We start from the raw sequence: 20326 nt of genomic DNA on the forward strand, positions 1-20326 counted from the left end.
CAAGTTAACAAACAAAGTGTCTTTATTTCAGTAAAGAGCAATGAAAGCAAATTTATTATTAGGACTCGCTTACTAATTTGTTTTTTTAATAACCTCCTGGAATAAATCTGTACAGTAAAATGTACATTTCTTTTCCCTTTTCTCTCTCTCACATTCAGGGATACTGAGTCTGTTGTGAGTGCTAATCACAACTCCCCACACTCTGAAATGACTCTGACTCCTCTGGGAAAGAAATACCTGGGACCCACAAATCAAAACAATCTCATTTACACACAGGGTGACATTTCTTTCACACCACCGTGCTATGGGGCGACTATATAACAGGTTATTAAACAAAAAAACATTTTGCACATCTTACAGCTACAGATGAGTTAAAAGATATGATTAATTCAATTAATTCACTCAATAAAGTGAGTTGTATGACTAAAGATCGTTTTTCTTGATCCAGGTTCATAGGCTCTCAAGATTCAACATTCACACAAATAGTACAGAGTTACACATCTTTCTTTATGGGATATCCGCTGGTGTATCATCAGCTATCATTCCCCTCTTAGAATTTGGATAACAATATTCCTCTCCTCTTTTTCAACACAAACACAAGAAGATAGTAAAACATCCACATTTAGACTTCCAGATGCAATGAGAAATAATTCTGCAATAATCTCAAATAAATTCTGAAATGATAGTCACAAAACTGTTACAAAAAGCTACTTAATATCCCACAAACTGAAGTAATAGTAACAGTTAGTCTAGATGACACTTCACTAAATTGTGAATACTTGTTAATTAACTTACTACCTACAAATGTTAGTTGTTCTAGGTCATGTATTCTGTAATAAGGCAATTTGAAGATAGCAGGGCTTAGTCCTTTGTTGGCAATTTTAGTTGTAGTTGTTCCCAGGGGAAAATCATAATGATGTGGGCCTGTTACTTTGATCCTCTGCATTTCTGTGGTGAACACTCGAGGGCCTAAACTAGATTTTTCAGTAGTTTTCCACTTCTGATGGTATGATACTCTGGGTGAAGCATGCGACAAAAGTTATCCCAGCCAATGACTAAACTCATGGGTTCTTGTTAGACTAAATGACTCAAGACCCAGATATGTGCTGCAAAGAAAAAAAAATCTCCCAGCAGAAAACCAAAGAGGGGAAACTCTTGGACCAAACCCGCAGTGAAATGCTTGACAGCTGCCGGGAAAGTCAACGCAATACACGACATTTTTGCACCTGAGAATTCCACAGCTGTTATTCACTCCGTGTCAGTGGGAGTGTCTACGCGATGTCAAAAAAAGCTCATCTAATGTTGAATTACATTTGGTATTATATACAGGGTGGGCCATTTTTATGGATACACCGTAATAACATGGGAATGGTTGGTGATATTAAAGTCCTGTTTGTGGCACATTAGTATATGTGAGGGGGCAAACTCCTCAAGATGGGTGGTGACCATGGTGGCCATTTAGAAGTCGGCCATCTTGGATACAACTTTTGTTTTTTCAATAGGAAGAGGGCCATGTGACACATCAAACTTTTTGGTAATGTCACAAGAAAAACAATGGTGTGTTTGGTTTCAGCGTAACTTTATTCTTTCATGAGTTCTACTCTATGTTATACATACATAACTATAACATAGATATACACTAAACGGTCATAGCATTATGACCACCTGCCTAATATTGTGCTGGTCCCCTTTTGCTCCAAACATCGAGTCATGGACTCCACTAGACATCTGAAGGTGTGCTGTGGTATGTGACACCAAGATGTTAGCAACATATACTTTAAGTCCTGTAAATTGCAAGGTGGGGCCTCCGCGGCTCAGACTTGTTCGTCCAGCACATCCCAATGATGCTTGATTTAATTGAGATCTGGGGAATTTGGAGGCCAAGTCAAAACCTTAGACTCATTGTTGTGCTCCTAAAATCATTCCTGAACTATCTTTGCTCCAGCATTATCCTGCTGAAAGAGGCCACAGTCATCAGGGAATACCATTTCCATGAAAGTGTGTACATGGCCTGTAATGGTTAAGTAGGTGGTACGTGTCAACATAACATCTACATGGATGGTTGGATCCAAGGTTTACCAGCAACATTGCTCGTAGCAACACACCAGCCTCCACCAGCTTGCCTTCTTTCCATAGTGCATCAAGTTGCCAGGTGTTTCCCTCATTCAAAACTTTGATATATATGTTGCTAATTGCAAGTTTACTTAGAAAAAAAAAAAAAAAAGACCGAACCAGGCTTAACTGTTAGCCCTTGCGTTTAATTGCAAACCTAGCATACAGACAAGACAATGGTAAAATAAAAATATTTCCCCATCCTACAAAAAAGACAGTTTGAAAACATTTCTACTTTGCAGAGTTCACTTAAAATCTTACACCCACAGTGCAGAAATGTTTGCAGGTATCCGTTTCAAAGACAACAGTATTTAAACAGCATTTAGTCAGTGTTTGCCTGCAGTGGAACTCCTAACTGGCGCCAGACGTGGGTTGTAAGTGCATTTTGTGACACAACTGCAAAAGCTCCACAGTGTATCTCACCATATGACTCTTTAATGATAGCTGGCAGCAAGAGCATTCTTAATTTACTTTCACCGGCTGGATTAAACTTTCCAGCTACATGTACACCTCCTTAACTTCTAAACTTGCTGTCACCGCAAATTCTTCCACAATCACCGACACAATCCCCCGACATAATATAAGGCAGAGGCTAAACCACAATGAAGTCAGTGTTTAGGTCCTCCTGTCGGCTTGCCAGCTACCTCACCACACTAAGTTTCACATTCCACAGCAACTTTGTTGACTTCTCTCTCTCACACGCACGCAGCTATTTGGAGGTACTGTAACCGCACGCACACTCAGGACCATATGTCACACCAGTAGACATGTGTATGGCTCACAACCACACATGAGCCCCCAACCTCCCAACGGGTCCACCCCCTTTTTTTCCCTCAGTGACCTGCGTTTGGGCAGCACGCCCAGATCCACTTATGGATCCTCCACTGCCTACAAAAACACATAGTTTGACTATTTGCAGACTTACAGTCAAGCATATGTACATACTTGTGCACTAGTGCATGCACTCACTGTCCTATACAGTATAGTACATACTGTAAATACATGTAAGGAGCAGCATTTTTCACTCAGAGATGGTCTTTCCATACTGTCCCTCACTGAGAGATGGCACCACTCTACCTCAAACCTTCAACCAACAAAGTTATGTTTAAAACCAACCTGCATTAAACCCATTTGTTTGAAATCCAAAACACCTCATAAGTCAGGAGCGTCCTCGCACAGTGGTTAGATATGCCTGTCAGAACCCCATAATTCTTACAAGGGATGCAAGCTGACAAACACGCACACACATACACACAAAGTGCATTGCTTACACTTTTTTTGCATGGAAACACATACTGGTTTACACTCAGACCGGATTGCTGATGCTGTGTGTATTCTCGGCACGAGAAATCGTTATTAGACTCATCCAAATCCCACTTTGACAGTTCGATTTTTTTGAAGCTATTATATATGAAGCAAAGCAGACACACACACATATGCTCACACAGTTTATCCCCTCCCCTCAGGTGTAACACACCCACACATGAGAGTTTGTCCTCCTCTCACAGGAAACATTTGCTTCCACGGTGCCCCGATGTGGCCTCTCCCTCTCTCTCTTATTTTTTTATTTTTCCTCCCCTGTCTCTCTCTCTCGTGCGCTCGCTTTACTTCCCTCCCTCTCACTCCTTCCTGCGGTTTTCCTCTCCCAGTCCTCCAGCGGAGCATACCTCTCCTGTTCTCTGTACCTCCCACTCCTTTTTCTTTTCTCCTACTTTTTCTTCTCCAGTGCATTTTTGAGCTCCCGTCTTATATTTCTCCCCAGTTTCACGACTTGTTTTTATTCCCGTTCTGTCCTTCCAAATCGAACAAGATACAATGACATGAAATGACAGTGTTAATAACTGAGAAGATAGACTGTAAAGCTTTGGAAATTCTCAGCAAGATCAGGCATAGAGTTCACAGTCTTGAAGTAAAAACCTTTTTCAGTGTAGGTATTCAATGATTTTTTATGTTTTACTCTAGACCTATGCTTGTTCCACGTGTGGAAAACTAGCTGTCAGGATGAGGAGGAATCAGTTTCAACAAGGCAGCAGACAGAGAAAGAGATTTAAGCCAGTCCATCACTCCAGGAACAACGTCAGGCCTGATTTCTAAGGTTTTCTTTTTTCTTTAAGGTATTCTTTGATCTTCCACTCAGTGTCCCTATAAGGTATTATGCAAGACCGCCGCAACAGTGAGGATGATAGGAGGCTTTGTTTTTGTGACGTGGAGGCATACAGAGACAAAAAGAAAAGAAAAGAGGCCGAGGTGCCCTCGTGAGAAATGAAATTGGACACCTGTTTGAACAGCAGTGGACAAAAAAACAAAACAACTTGTTTGCATTAGGGAGAAAAAAGGGTTTCTAAGGTTGTTGAGAAGCATGGAGGAAGCAGCGGGGGGTTCCTCTTACCACACACTCTGTGGTGAGTTGGAGGTAAACAAGTTCTTGGAGGCAAGTTTGTTTTTCTTTTAAAGAAAGAGGACAAACACGAGTTTTTCTTTTCTCATTGAAGTCCAAGTGTTGCACAATGTGTTTTTCGAGGGCCGGAGAGACTGTGCAGATCATCCAAAACACTAATGACTATATCACATTTCAAACTCCAGTCACAAAAACAAAACCACCTCCGCTGCAATCAAGCAGGTTTTTTTTCTTTTCACCGCCACGGCAGCAAAAAGGAAATTTACTGTCAGTGTTCACAACTTGAGAATGAGTTGCGCTGTTGTTTTATATGATGTCAACTCTGATTCACGGCGCGCGCTCTGTGCCAGCATTCACGAGGGTGAACTTCCCTCAGGAGAGAGAAAAACGGCAACAGTGCGGGGAGACTGAGAGCGAGTGGGCGATGAAAAATGGCAAGGAGAAAACAGAAACTGTGGGAGTCAGACATGGGCTCCCACCCTTTCCTCCCCTCACACTTTTCCCATTATTTGTCTCGGCATGCCTCGGCGTTCCCTCTCTCTCTCTCTCTCTCTCTTGCATCTCGGCAGCACAAAGTGATGCAACTGTACCGAGCAAGTCTGCAATAGCTACCAGTAGAGCCTGCAGTGTCTCTCATACTGACACTGGCGTCTACACCACTTATGAAGGGAGTGGTGGCGACTGTTAGGGGGAGGAGGAGCGGGGGGTGGGCGGGTGTAACCTCTGGAGTCAGCGACTGTCTTTTTTTCACTTGAAACTCACCACAAATCTCACATCTCTATACGTCAATAAGCTTACTTCTGACTCTTGCTGTCTATAGGGAGACTTTTGAAAGGCATGAAGTAGCCGCTCACTTTACCAACAAATTTGTTCCAAAAGGGCTGAGCTGCTAAGTGTCATGACAAGAAGTGCACATTAGAAAACCCAACTTTAAGAGTTGAACAGTGCTGTTTATTCAAGCTCAGATTCACTCAAACAATACTTTTCCTATTAACTCCTTGAATTAAAGCCCCAGTCAGCCCAAGAGACAGATCAGAAACTCCATGGCAACCGCCAGCTGCTAGAGGAAAATATATATTCCCCAACCAGATGGTGAGGGGTTGCTAGAGGTTTCTGACTGACAATAGGTGAACTTGATGAGGTGACGGAGCCTGAGAGACTAGTCCAAATCCCCCTGCCAAACACAGGTTATTACAGAAAACTGGGTATTCCCCAACAGGTTGGCGAGTGGGTGCTGGAGGATGCTGGTCATCAGTAGCTGAAAATGGTTAGTAGCCATTGAAAACAGGCATCATTTTGACTGCTTGGTTAGCGAGCGCTTGCAACATCATGGATCACAAAGAGGATTGTTGATGTAACACCTACTTTGCAACTACTCACCAATGAATGGGGAATGCATATTTTTTCTCCAACCAACCAAAGATTTCCAGGAGAGGTCGCTGACCAGTCTGTAGGCCTATATGACTAGATCCTAGGGTTTGTTTTTACATTCAACAACTTCATTAATCAGGGAGTCAACTTCATTGGAAGCTGCAGTGTTGCACACTTGATACTGTCTGAAATGCCACCAGCAATGATTCTCCAGTGCTTCTAGTAAACTGCTAATACAAATTGTATTTAGAAATCTGTTCCTTATGGTGTTTTCACACCTGCTGGTGTTTAGTCCACTTAAATCAAACTCGAGTTTGTTTCCTCCCTCGGTGCAGTTCATTTGTGCAGGTGTGAACATGGTAATCACGCTCAGGTGAGGAGCGAAAGCAAGATCCTAATTAACTCCAGAGTGGTTCATTTATAGTGTGAACGTGAGCCGACCACGATCTGAACCAACTACCAGGTGTACATTACAAGTTTGAACTAAAAACCATCCCGTGGCCACCTTTGATTGGTATTCTGGGATGTGCCAAGGTATGATTAATCAGTGGTTTACTTTTGTTGCTCCCACCCCAGACACATCTGGACAATAAGCGAGCTGAACATTTTTACGTGGTTTGTAGTGATGCATTTAGTTTTGCTTGGAGTTCATTTTGATTTTTCTCTGTGAAAAGAAATCAAATCTACAAAACAAAAAAGCTACAAGGTTACTGTGGCGGGGCGGGGCTTGCTGTGCCGTGCAGGGAAGGCGAACGCACCTGCACGGCAAACGTGAAGGTGCACCCAGGTCTGCTGTGGGTTTGTTACAGTTACAAACGAATCAACTTATACGGACCAGACTAAACAATCTGTAGGTGTGAAAACACCCTTAGTAGTGACCTCAGCTGTCACAAGTAATAACAGTTATTAACCTGTTACAAAAACATCTTCCATGTCTACTAAATTCACAGACTTTTAACATAATTCTTCACTGTATGTATTGTGTTAAAATCAACCATATGGTTGTCAGCAATGCCCTTTAAAAAAAACCTCTGTAATATACACTAGGTAGCATAACAATGAATGAACCAAACCTGCTTTATCATACTTTCAAAGTAGATGAAAAGATGAAAGGACTTTAAACAAAATGTTTACTTTGTTTAAAGATCAAGGGAGCAGAGGGTCATTTTGTCATAGAACCAAAATTCTTAATGCACCCGAAGGAGTCGCCCCCTGCTAACCATTAGAAAGTGTGCAGGTTCAAGGCACTTTTTCACTGACATGTACTTTTCTGACCATAAAGTACACGACACGCATCTTTTGTAGAAAGTACAATAGTGGTGTAGCTAACACTAATGGAAGCATTTTTTATTCGATTGCAAGTTAATTATTCATTTGTGTCAGATGACAAATACACAATGGTTTTTGCTTTTTTATATTTAAATCCCAAACAGACTCCAGTGCAGCAATGACCAAAGAGTCACATTTGCTTTGAAATAAACAAAGTGGAACAAGCTCAATCAACAGGTTCTTAAACAGCATCCAGAATGCTGAAAATCACATTTAGGGACATTAGGCAGAGAAATATGTGTGTTTATTGCAAAAATATGGGATACCTGCTATTTATCATATATAAAAAAAAAAAATGCTGAACATTTTGGAAGCTGGGCCCCAGGAGGAAAATGCTGGAGAGTTATTTAAGACTCCCCCACTTAGAGCACACATGGGGTGGGGGGCGTTAATCAGATAGGAGCTTTATAAATGGAAAGATCAGTTGAGGAAGAGTTGTAATAAAAGATAAACCCCCCTCATTACAGTTTATCCCTTCGTAACTCAAAGATGAACATAACCATGTATAGTAAACTTCATGCTGGTGGAAGTTAAGAGCATATTTGTACTAACTGAACGGTTCTTACTCCTGAGTTAAAGAGGGTCTGTTTTTCTTCTCTAATTCTTCAGTGTTAAGAATTTTGTCAAATCTAACTCTTTTCAAGAAACACTCTGAAGCCACTCCTTTGTGTTTACATTAATCAAATGGGTCAAATGAATGCAAGTAGAATGTGTAATTTGATTTCACTTTAACCATATCAAACCAAATCACTCCAGAGCTTTTCACTCCCTTTGTACACTCGTACTCCTCCCTGACCAACCAAATGGTTTATTAAACCAACAGTTCATTCTTTGCTCAACACCAATCAGCAAGCAGACAAAGGACGTAGCTAACTGATGAACATTTAATCAGCCAATTAGCTCTGAAAGAACCATTATTCTGAGAAGAATGAATATTGGATTTAAATGAATGAGTTAACAGACACTTCACCTCTACCTACAGCTTAAAGAAAAGCCTGTGTTGCTCAGTTTTATAAAGTAGGCCCACGCTGGTATAGTACGTCTGTTTTGTGTTTTGAAATTGTTTTGCTCATTGCAAGTGTAAGAAACAGAAATTGCTCACTGTTTACTTGCTTTTTACGTCTGTTTCATCAGATATCTGAAATGTGCAGCAGTTGCACTGATGCAGACTTTAATATGTTTTGTGTATTAGTTTAGAAAAGTGAATCACTATAATAGATGGCTATGGTTTATGTATTATTTGTCCTTATGAAAAGTTTATGTCAGTGGTAAATGTAGGGACAAGTTATTGGCCTGTTGACAAAAAGCTGAGGGTTTCGTCCCCCATATGGTTTAAATCAGAGTATAAAATTTTCTATTCTTCCGTACATAAACTCTGAACACACTGAAAAAAAGGGATTGGCCAGCTCTTGGATTTACATAAGCATCTTGCGTGTATTTAACACAATTGCCTCATGCTTTAAAGTTAAGTGTAACTATATAGTGTAGAAACTACATGATATGCAGAGAGGGTAGATTAAATTGTTCATATCATGTTCAAGTGAAGTAAGTCAATAATATAGCAATGTTAAATCCCGCAACACTGCACGGGATTTCAGTCTCGCACTCTTTGGAGGAAGGCATCCATCTCAGTCAAGTCAAGCAGCCACCTCTACTTTTTTTGGTATACCAAAAAAAGTAAATTGGGTGGCTGTTACATTAAAAAAGTCTACCTTGTAATTTGAACACAATAATTTCATGTTTCTATGAACGTAATTAAATCATGTAGGATCTGTACGAAATTCAACAACTTAATTTGTTCTTGTTGAGATGACATGATACAATCTAGTAAGAGTGGTTAGTTGCTGAACTCATGAAATTCACAAGATCGCACAAGATTTCAAACTGCAGGAAAATCAGTGGAGTTATAAGAGGCAGAGAACTACACACACACCACGTGCATGCTATTGCTATTTATTGTGGATCAACCTGTCAAGGACAAAAACAAAAAAATTCTGCATCAAATACAGGAAATCATAGCTTTCCTGTACTTCCTAGATTGTTGGCATGGTGGTTAGTGCTGTTGCTTCATAGTAAGAAGGTCCTGGGTTCAAATCCACATTCTGGCTAGTTTGCAGTGGTTTCTCTCTGGGTATTCTGGTTTCCTCCCACAGTTAAAAGTCATGCAGTTATTAGAGTTAGGGTTAACTGGTGATTCTAAATTACCCGTGAATGTAAGTGCACGTGGTTGTTTGTTTCTATGAGATAGACTGGTGAGCTGTCCAGGGTGTACCCTGCCTCGTAACCTATCACTTCAGGGTTATTTCCCAGCTCTCCTGCAACCCGGAGAATGGTAGTCATTGTAAATCCATTCAATTTTTATGGTAACCAGGATCTAGACTTTGTTGAACATTATGTAATATGAAGACAACATGTAGTATTTAAGTGACCAAGTAGTACTGGGGTAAAAGTTATTGAATAGTGTTGAAATAAAATGACAAAATTGTGAAGGATTAAAATATTCCAAGAGCTCAACTTACTTCATCTAAACATGTTTCAATTGCGTTTTAGGAACACAAAATGCACAGGTTTATTACATATGAAAAAGTTGTGTTGATTTAACTCAGTTGTTTAAGTTTCTGCCAAAGCAAAACATTTGTGTGCAACAAATGTCCACTATTGAATCAAGTAAATCCAACATGGCCTTTTTTTCAGTGCACAACAGAATACGCATCATCATCAACATCACAGCAGTGATACAACTTATAAAAGCCACTTATAGAAAATCATACAGACAGAGCACTCATTCACACTGCATGTTAAAACATATGGCCTAAAAGAATCGAAACCATTGGGGGAGATGAATGGCTTAGTTAACTCAGAACATGCTCATCACTGCCAGTAATTAAACCACATGAGGGCAAAGTGAGCATGTTTCACTTATTAAATCATTGTTTGTATCTACCTGTCTGACTCAGCCTGTCTGACCCCATGCCTTATGCTGTAAAACGAATTATTTGTAATTAATTAGTTAGTAATTAGCACAGACACAGCGCCCCAAGCATGCACTTTATGACAAATAGATGCTAGTCAAATTTTTTATGGCAGCAACATCTTTCCAAAAGATATGTTGATCTCACGGTGGTTTTGGTTTAATTATACTTGGTTTTGGACATGAACACAAATGCCACAAAGAGGCATTCTTGTTACACTTCCCTGAAGTCCAGCTAAAGGGTCAATGCATAGCTGGCATGCTGTACTCTGTTTTTTTCTGAGTCTGCACAGGCACAAAAACTGGCATGTGAACGTCTGCATCGATGCTCACATGAACTCTCTGATGATAAATGCTCACAGCCATGGAAGCAATAAAACACCTCCAGTGAGTTCACTACACTGTTAAAGGGTGTGTCGGGCAATTCCATTCATCGATCTAAGAATAGCATATTCTAATGTAACAGCGAATGTGTTTATTCCATCATCTGAGGCTCATCGTCGTATTTATGACCTGTCCACGCGTGCTTTGGTATTTTGGTAGCCTTTTTAATGCATTTTGGCCACTCGTCCACAATAAACTCCATTCTAAGTGACTGAAAATGGAAAAAAAATCTTCTTCCAGGTGAAGATTTTCACAAAGTCCATGAACATCATGTCCACATGTAAATTTATATTCTTCTTTTTTTCTTTTTTTGATGACTTAAGGTTGATCAGCAATAGGTTATGTTGCCACTTGTTGCTTAGGAATTCTCTTGACATCAAGTGAGATCATTTTTTTAGCGGAAAATCTTTGTTACAAAAAATACCCGTATATAAGTTTAAAAAACAACAAGAACAATTCAGTCACATTTTGACATGTAAGGCAGCGGTCCCCAACCCCCGGGCCTCGGACCGGTACCGGTCCGTGAGTCGTTTGGTACTGAGCCGCGAGAGTTGAGGTTTAGGTGTGAAATGTATGGTTTTCAGGGTTTTTATCAGTTTTCAGCATTATTTTGTTATCGTTTTTATCATTTACTCGGTTGTCCTTGGTCTTTTCACGTGTGTTATGAATAAATTTTCTTTTTTTCGGTACCGGTACTAGTTTTCTTTTGTTGTATTTATCCGCGACACCTTAAAGGCCGAAAATATTGTCGGGCATAAACCGGTCCGTGGTGCAAAAAAGGTTGGGGACCGCTGATGTAAGGGATCACACTGTCAAATACCTTTAAAATTGAACAATGAAATGGTTTAAAATCAAGATAAAGAAAAAAGTAAAGGTATCAACAAAAAGCCTGGTTAGACAAAAAGGTTTTTAACTGAGTCCACAGAGTCAGCTAAATGTAATTACAGTGGGAGACTGTTCCAAAGTCATGGAGCCACAGACTGAAACGCTCTGTCCCGCTTCTGTCTCGTACACGGGAACACCAGCAGATTCTGAGCCTGCGATCGAACCCTATGAGCAGCAGTCTTCGATTCAATCTGAAATAATTTACTTTTTACTTTTCATTCTCGTTATATTTTAGTTTCGTCTCTTACATCTGTCTCTTCACCTCGTTCAGAACCCCCACCCATAATGCCTTGCAACACCCCCGCTACCACCATCCCACCATTTGGCAGCAGGACAAGATCAACAGAGACTTCACTTCTCCCCTCTGCCTCTCTGTAATTCCTTGCCGTCAACGGTGCAACAGAACCCCCACACCCACCCACGGGCCCTCCATCCTGACCGTTTCATCCACTGCCACCCTCAAAGAGAAAGACCACGGGTGGAGAAGAGGACGAAAAAAGAGAATGGAGGATGATGGAAAAGAATGAGTGGAGGATGAAAAAAAAGGGAAGGGATGTTGGGAAATGAAAGACAGAAAGAAAAGCGAGAAAAGTGTTTTTAACCTTGTCAGGCGAGACAGACGAGGCCAAGCACAGTCTGCATCCCAGAAATCCGTCTCTCTTTTTCCTTCAGTTTTTGTTTTTTCTTTGTCCTTCTTTCCTCTTTCTTTCTCAGCCTCCCTCTTTCATTCCCTCAGCTCTGTCATCCAGACGTAAAACACACAAACACATGTGCCTCACATTCCTGCGTGCAGAGCAGATTCACCCAATTTGTTTCCACTGTGCGTGTGTGTGTGTGTGTGTGTGTGTGTGTGTGTGTGTGTGTGTGTGTGTGTGAGAGAGAGTCTCTGCATGCGTGCTTTCGTATGCGTGTGCTCGTGTATGTGCCAAGCCAGTAAATAATAACCAATCCCAGCTGTACTGTGGACCGTTCCTCTCATTCTAGCTGAGGAAACAAAGAGGGAGGGAAAGGAAAAAGGCTCCATCAAATAGCAGAGTAATGAGCTGGAAAAAAGTCAGCTGAGAGTTGAGCAGGAAGAATTAATTATGTTTTAATGCTAGCAGACATTATGAGTCCTGTAGGAGTGCCAGTCAGTATAGGAGTTGGGCCAGATGCCACCTGAGAAAAACAGTCCATTTGTACACATTTCAATAGAGAGTCAAGGTTAGGCTGCCTTTAAGGTTTTCCACCGAGAGGAAGCAGCTATAGGTAAATCACTGCAACAGATTCCTTCCAGATTCCACAAAACAATCCATTACTAAGTTGGCTTTCTCAAACTGTGGGAAACAAGTAGACTGACATTTTCATCCAGTTTTCTCTCTGGGTTTGTGAAAAACAGTTGAATATGACAGGAACCAAATCTGAAAGCAAAACAGGGGCGTTATTTTTGCGCTACCTTAAAAAAGAAAGCTGCTATATCCAAGGAGATTAGACAGGGAAGTAGACAGGACAGTCCACATGAAGAAAGGCAAGGAAGATCTTGAGGAGAGAAATAAATGTTTAGCCACAGGGTCACATCACATGTCCAGACTTCCCTATCCCTCGCTATCACCTCCAGTTCTTCTGGGTGGTTATATTCCAGAGCCTGCCAATTATAATCTCTCCAGCACATCCTGGGACTTCCCCAGTGTTCCCTCTCATTAGGGCATTTCCAAAACTACTTCACCTAGGAGGTGACACCATTTCGTTTGGAGGAGCCTTTCACTAAGTCCAGACAATCTTCTGTCACTAGCAGCTGGAGTCCTTTTCTTTCTGTTACTACTCACAGTGGTGATACTGTCCTACTTTTCTATGCATCTAAGGCGGAGATACTGACTTTCCTATAAGGCAGGGATTACAAGCTCTTTATTGCTCTCACTGTTTCAAGATTAAAGCAAATCTGTTATACAGATTTACAGTGTAATAATTTTAACTCCGCAAGTTGTCCATTAAAAAGTGGAGATTAGTCCTGAAACAATAAAAACAGTCTCTCTCATCTCAACTTTAATGCCACAGATCTGGGTCAACACCACCCTTGCCCGTTCCTCACCTCTCCGCTAATTTCATTACATTTGGCTTGCTGTTTTTTTTTTTCTTTTGCTGCTGAGATGCGAGAACACAAACCAACAAGAGGCAAAACACATCATCACCAAACGGGACAATTACAAAAGATTATTCCAAAAAGTGTTTTCCATTCCTACATTTTATTATACGCTCGTTTCTGGGTCACAGGTGTGCACTCAGGGGGCAAAACGTGTGACACAACCTGTGACATCTGGCAAATTAAAGAATTTGCAATGAAACAAGACCAAAAACGTCAGTTTGGCAACCAATCAGGAATTTTTTTCCCCTACTAACGTAAGCGATTCTTGCTTCTGAAGCCAAGTCTACTGACGACACAATAACAATGTTCTGTTATTCTGTTATTATTGAAGAAATATCCATCAGATTAGTGCTTAATCATGAAGTAAGCTTTTCAGATGGAATTATTTTCGCTCAATGGCAACAGATGATGGAACAATATCATGTAGGGAAACAGGGCTTTTCCACTCATTTATTTAGTGCATATAAATCCACACTCGCCATCTCTATCTTGTTTTGTTTTTTTACTTAATTGGAGGATTTGCTCACTTCACTTCATCTTCAGTTATTTGATATGAGAATTCATGCTTGAATCAAATGCAGCAAGCTACCAAGTCCCAGATTTAGAAAAGACATGCTGAACTGTAACACACTACACCTAATCGAATGAGATCCACTCTTGCTGTAATCAAATTACTTTAGCTTACACTCATGTAGACATGTATTTTGCTGCAATTTCTTTTCTTTTTTTGCTTTTTTTCTCCTGGCATGCAACAAGCAGTTCAAATGTGCAATCTGATTGTAGGCGCATGCATTGTGACAGCAAATCCTTCAAATCCTGAAGTTAAATTCTTGGCTTTGTTGGAGACATTTGGAGCATTTTGGTCTTGATCTTGTGAAATCAGTGCCACTTGATTTTTCCCTTCAGTGGAATAACTTATTTAAAAAGTTTGGAGTGCTTTTTAAATTCCTTGTCAGACTCCTTATCTTACACAAAGGTTTTCTTCTGAAGGCACTTGCGCTTTCCAAGATGGTGTCACGCAGTTTAATAGCAAAGACCCTGGATATCAGATGGAGTCGTTGCATCAAGCAACAAGAAGACCCTAGACATGAACATGACATAATTTCCTTAGGTTAGGTTAGAATCCTTAGGATTCTGAATCTAGATCCTCTGGGTCTACTTTATGGTTTTGAAGGTGCAATAAAAGTAGTGGACCATCAAAAGAGTTCCAAAATGTTACTTTGTGTCATTAGTTTGAGTATATCACTTTTAAAAAGGGAAACTGTTTTAAAGAGTGTTGAATCTTTGCTTGTCCACATTTGTCAAATTCAGTTCAGATCAAGTCACAACAACAGTGGGCTCAAGACGTTTCATAGAGTGAAGTATAACAGGGAGATAAACAATAGAGAGAAAACCCCAACAATTAAACGACTCTCTATGAGTGAATACTTAGCAACAGTGGGAAGAAAAAACTCCCTTTTAACAGGGTGACACCTCCGACCTAACCTGGCTCAGGGAAGAGCAGCAATTAAGCCAACAATCTTTCATGCAGGTTTCCTAGCAGACCTAAAGACTTGTTGAGACTGACACCTACGCAAAATTTAACATCATCAAAGTAGCCACAAGAAAAAACTAAACAGTCATCATATTGTTGTCCACATCTAAGGCCACTTGAACACAGAACAAGATCCTACACCCATCTGCGACGGCACTTGAGCCCCCTTTACAATCATAATTCCCAACCTTGAGGAGACAAGGCTGTTTTCCTCTCTTTCTCTACCTCACAACTCACTCCCTCGCTCTGCCAGAGCTTTTTCACTGAGGCCAGCATTTCGTTTGCCTCTTTCCTCCAAACACAAACCCAAAAGAAAGAAACAGGGGTGGGAGAGGAGAAAATGAGAGAGAGAGACGGGGGGGGGGGGGGCTTGAGTTGGGGTTTTCGGAATTTGGTCTATGTTTGGATTGGAAGCGAAGGCCCCAGCGCTGGGCTCTCAGGAGGATAATGGAAAAGAGGGAGAGAAGAAAGGGAGGTTTATGGCTGTGTGTGTACCCTCACAGGTGGTCGGCACATACTGACGGGTCCGGGGGGGGCTTTTGTGTGTCAAAATGTGTGTGTGTGTGTTCACGTGGGGTTGCCGAATTGTGTCCGCCTGTTGGCAAAAGTAACGCCATGTGTGCTCAAAGCATGTATGCTCAAAGATACATGTGTGCATCTTTGCAGATGTTGGCACAAACGCATGTGCGCTTTAGCTTGTAAGAATCAGAGGAGAGAGACGTAGAGAGGAGGTGAATAAGACATTCCTTAGATGCAGAGGAGTGGAGGGGGGGGGGGGGGGATGCAGGGAGCCAGTGGTTAGTTAGTGGTTTGAAACTAAGAGGAGAAAAATGAACGTCTCGTCCAGGGCTAGGCCTGAAAATGCTACCGCAAACCAACCAACAAGCCAAGTGGGAGAGGAAAGGAGACCGGAGCAGAGAAGAGGAGAAGGGGGGAAAAGCGAAGGATATGAAGAGAACCAGTGAGGCCTCCTCTTCCTCCTCTTCCCATATGAGGCCTGGTAACTCCTGCCTGTGCCGCAGGGGAGAAAGAAGGGGAGTGGTGCTTTTATAGCTGGACTGAACCGACTGAACCCATCATGTACAAACAGCAGGGAAAGTATGGAGACAACAGAGGCCTGAGGCCAGCAACCACACAGGGGGCTTCAGATGGTTTCAGGTTGAGGACCACAGGAGGGCTGGAGGTCCGAGGAAGAGAGGGATGGAGGAGTAAGAGAGAACCCCTCCAAATCTCCCTCGAGTCCCTTTTCAGTGATACATCAACAGTTTTGGTTGTTCTTTCTTTTACCTGTTGCTTCTTTTATTCACCTTTGTCCTTCTTTTCTTTCTTTGACTATTTTTCCATCTCTTTTCCTTGTTTTCTTTCTTATTTCCTCCACCCTCATTTTCATTCTTTGGTTATTCCTGCCGCATGTCTGCTCCATTTTCTGGATTTCATTCCTGTTTGCCTTTATTTTTGTTCCCTTCATTTTGTAACATTTCTTTCACCTTTCTTTTTTATCCCGTCTTTCTTGCCTTGGATTGCTTCCTTTCCCAAACTGTTTTTTTCTCTTGGCTCATCACTGGACTACTCCACTTATTAAATAACTCATTCAGTCAGTCTCTTTTTTTTTTTTGCTAAATTGCTTTCTTCCTTCATTCCTTTTGTCTTTTTTTTTGCTGCACTTTTTTTATTCCACACTCCCTTTCTTATTTTTTAGTCCTTTTCTTTTCTTCTAACTACCGTCCTATCACATCTGTTCCCATTGTTTTCCGTTCTCTTTCCATCGTCTTTTGTTTTCCCTGCCATCCTTTCATTCTTGCGTTGATTTCCTCCTTTGTTAGTCCACATCAGATTATTTATTTTTCACTTTATTCACTTCTTCCATTTCATCTTCTGCCATCCTTTTCCTCCCCGTGGCTCTGTTTGCCCTGAAACTTTCATTTTTGCCCATACAGTTTAGTCATTTTGTGTATTTACTTATAACTGATTAGTGTTGTGAACTGTGATCCTTTGTTACTTTTTTTCACTAACTTTGTTTCTACTTTTTTTGTACTTTCTGGTCTTTCTTCCTTATTTTATCATTCTTTCCTAACTCTTATCTCCCTATTCTATTTGTTTCTTTCTTTCTCCCTCTTTTAACAATTTACTTAAAACTTGTACACACAATCCTGCAGGTTACCATATGCATGAGCAGTGTTCCCACCCTGTAGCAGACTGAGTGGGTGGAAGGGGCCTGTAAGACAGATGCACCCAACAACAACAGGAAAGGAGTTTTCTTGGCTCAGAGTCTTTTCTAAAACCCATCCATGTGCGTCTGCCCAACCTTTGGAGAGCAGCATGATGCAACAAGCCTGCAACACACGCTGTACTGCATGACATGAAAACCACAAAATCAGCAAAAACTTTCGCCCCGACCACCATGTAACATCAGTAAGGGATTTTTGTTGGTCTTATGCACCAGTGGCCACTCCCCAAACCCTAAACCAGGATTTCAGACCCTGGAGAATTGAAGTCTAAGTGCAAGAATGAAGTTGGGAAGTTTTTTTCTGATACAAACTTGTGCAGCATAGCACAGAGGAGCTATGCTTGGTGTGAGGAGAGTGGACATTTTGTGTGTGCTTTGTGTCCACCTTGCCACACTTATGGGTGTGTAGAGTTGGTGTATATGGGAGTATTTGTGTCCCTAAATATAGCAGCGTAGCGGTTTTAAATTTAAGCATTTCAGTCTAGCACAAGTTGGTAGTTTGTGGACAGAAATGGTCTTACGGTATGCAATTATATACAAACACAATTGTGGATCACCGCAAAAAAACGACAATAACGCCACTGTTACAATGCATGAAGCTAAAAATATGTCCCTTGTCAATGTATTTTCTCAGAGTGAAGGCTTTCTGCTAATTTGGTTCAACTGTTTCCAGAGTGAAGACGCTACATTAGGAAATTCCAGCCAATGTCAGTGTTCAAGATACCAGTCTGGGCAATACCAACAGTAATACTTGGTAATCGTGTAAAGAGTCTTTGAGCTCTTAATCAAATAATCTTTCAACATTTAGTCAGACCACATCTGATACAGGCAAGAGAGAGACACGGGAGATGAACACAGGCCACTGACACTACTAAATGCCATCTAATTTTTAGATATGCCAATAAAAAGTCAATAGGGTCAATGCCAATATTTGGCTGACATGTTGTTACAACCCCACTTCAAACTTCATGCCCCACCTTGAAAGCACTTTACCCCACCTTTTCATTTGGGCATGCTCGTATCACACAAGCACAGTGGAAACAGTAAAAACTGGTTACAGGATGATGGCAATAACTGTAACACAGGCCAAATGATGTCGATGGTACATCGATGTGCAATGCTAGTCCAGTTAACTGTCACTCAGAAAGCAAAAAGAATTGTGGTGAAGAAATTAAATGTAATTGATTTTATGGGTTTTGTTTGGGTTTTTTTTTTTCCTTGATTGATATTGATATTGAATTTCTTGAATTGATCGAGAAGTAGTTCTAGTTAAGCTGAGAAATTCTTAGTGATCTGACAGCCAAACAACATCCACCCTAATTTTGTTGTTGTTTGTTGATAAACTGTTTGTTCATAAAATGACAATGTGAAACAATTGTTGACCACAAACCTTTTCTTGCTAGATATTCCAACAAGGACATCCAGCTGAGTGTAAGGTATATCTCCAGTCTCAGCACAACGTTTCTTTTGGAAACTATTTTTCAACCAGACATCAAGGTAAAAGGGACAGCTGATGCTTTTTCATATGTAGCAATTATTTTACAGCTCGCTGAGCCCTAAAATTGTGATGTAACTTACCAATTTATTACCAATTCATTTGCACTCTTCAATGTAAACAAGGAAATAATGCTGTTGTTTTCCTAGCTGGGACCAATGTCCCTCACATCAATGTTTCATTTGTTTAAAATTCAACAAAACATTTCATCAAGTCCACAAAGTTTTGGTGACTGGTTATTTCTTTAACTGTTTTTCTCCAAGCAAAATACATTTCAGAAGAAAATCAGAGCTCCCAGACGAAACCCCTGAGGAGCTCCTGAGATTACCAGGAGTAGGAAGATCATATGTGGCTGTAAAGATTATTGTCATTAATATTAAATTCATCATTTTTAAGAAAAAAAATCATAAAATGTCATTTCAAAAACTCAAAGTGATATCTTTGAAAAGGTCAGAAAAAACAATATATATCCAGATTACAGACAAAGAAAAACACAGATGCTAAAAATTTCTAGTATTCTTATTGATTAGATCCATTAAAACCCCGAAAGACAACAGATGTCAACCTGTATTAATACTGTAAATGTTTGTTTTTTAATACTTGAATCATTACATGGCTGGTATATTTATACATAGCTAGTTAAATTTTGTAAGTGCTGCCACACTTATGGCCGGCACATATTGTAAACCAATATTAGGGAAACGTCAAGGGACTCTTAGATTTCTAGATACACAGACACAGCTGAGATTTACCTTATAACAGCCTGTTAGTGAGGCAGATCTTCTCCCTGTAGTTTGCCTGAAGATGCTTCTTCAATGGTCGTACTGTGAGCTCAAAAATTCATCAAAATCAAGCGAGTTTGTCCGACGTGTCCTGTATCATCTTCATCAAAGTTATCGGTTTTCACTGGCTGCTCTCAAAATCAAAGAAATCTGCGTTGTTGAAAAGCAAATCCTCCCCTCGGGGGATCGTTCGGAAGGTAAAATATCTATTGCTAGTGGTCAGTTTTCAAATATGTATTGGAAAACCTTGTCCTGGGAATATTTTTCTTCAAAATGACTATTATGTAAAAAAAAAAATGTAAATGAATAGGGATTTTAAAAAAAATGTGTGTCACTCAAATATAAGAATGCAGGATACTCTGCGGCGTGAATGTCAAATCTGGCGTAAAATCAGGCTCTCCTTGAGGCGCATCGCTCAGTTGCGACGCTGGTCAACTGAGCTTCCAGCGGCGGAGAGGAGGGAAGAAGCTGTCTGGGTGGGAGGGAGAAAGGGAGAGGGGGGCGTGGAGAGACACTGTGACAGCATGAGCGAGAGAGAGAGAGAGAGAGCGCGCGAGAGAGAGAGAGAGTCTGACATCCGAGGGAGCATTCCTCCTCCAGCTGTTGAATATCCGGACGTTTTCATTGCAGCGCTTCTTCATTTTTATTTTGTCATACTTTCCAGATCCAAATTGTTGCTACATATCATCCATCCGTTTCATTACCGGTTGCCCCAT

The 20326-nt window shown here is 40.8% G+C and overlaps 1 protein-coding gene across 2 annotated transcripts in view; it reads right to left on the reverse strand.

The window, feature by feature from the left end:
- Positions 1–20029, reverse strand: part of LOC102797588 (zinc finger protein GLIS2-like) — a 36624-nt gene extending 16595 nt beyond the window's left edge. For both annotated transcript variants that reach the window (XM_006804366.3, XM_006804365.3), the window contains exon 1: positions 19581–20029. The gene's annotated coding sequence lies outside the window, so the exon portion shown is untranslated. The remainder of the gene's footprint in view (positions 1–19580) is intronic.
- Between the last annotated feature and the right edge of the window lie 297 nt (positions 20030–20326).

The sequence above is a fragment of the Neolamprologus brichardi genome, chromosome 6, assembly GCF_056152115.1.
Source record: "Neolamprologus brichardi isolate AB-2024 chromosome 6, ASM5615211v1, whole genome shotgun sequence".
NCBI classification, from domain to species: Eukaryota; Metazoa; Chordata; class Actinopteri; order Cichliformes; family Cichlidae; genus Neolamprologus; species Neolamprologus brichardi.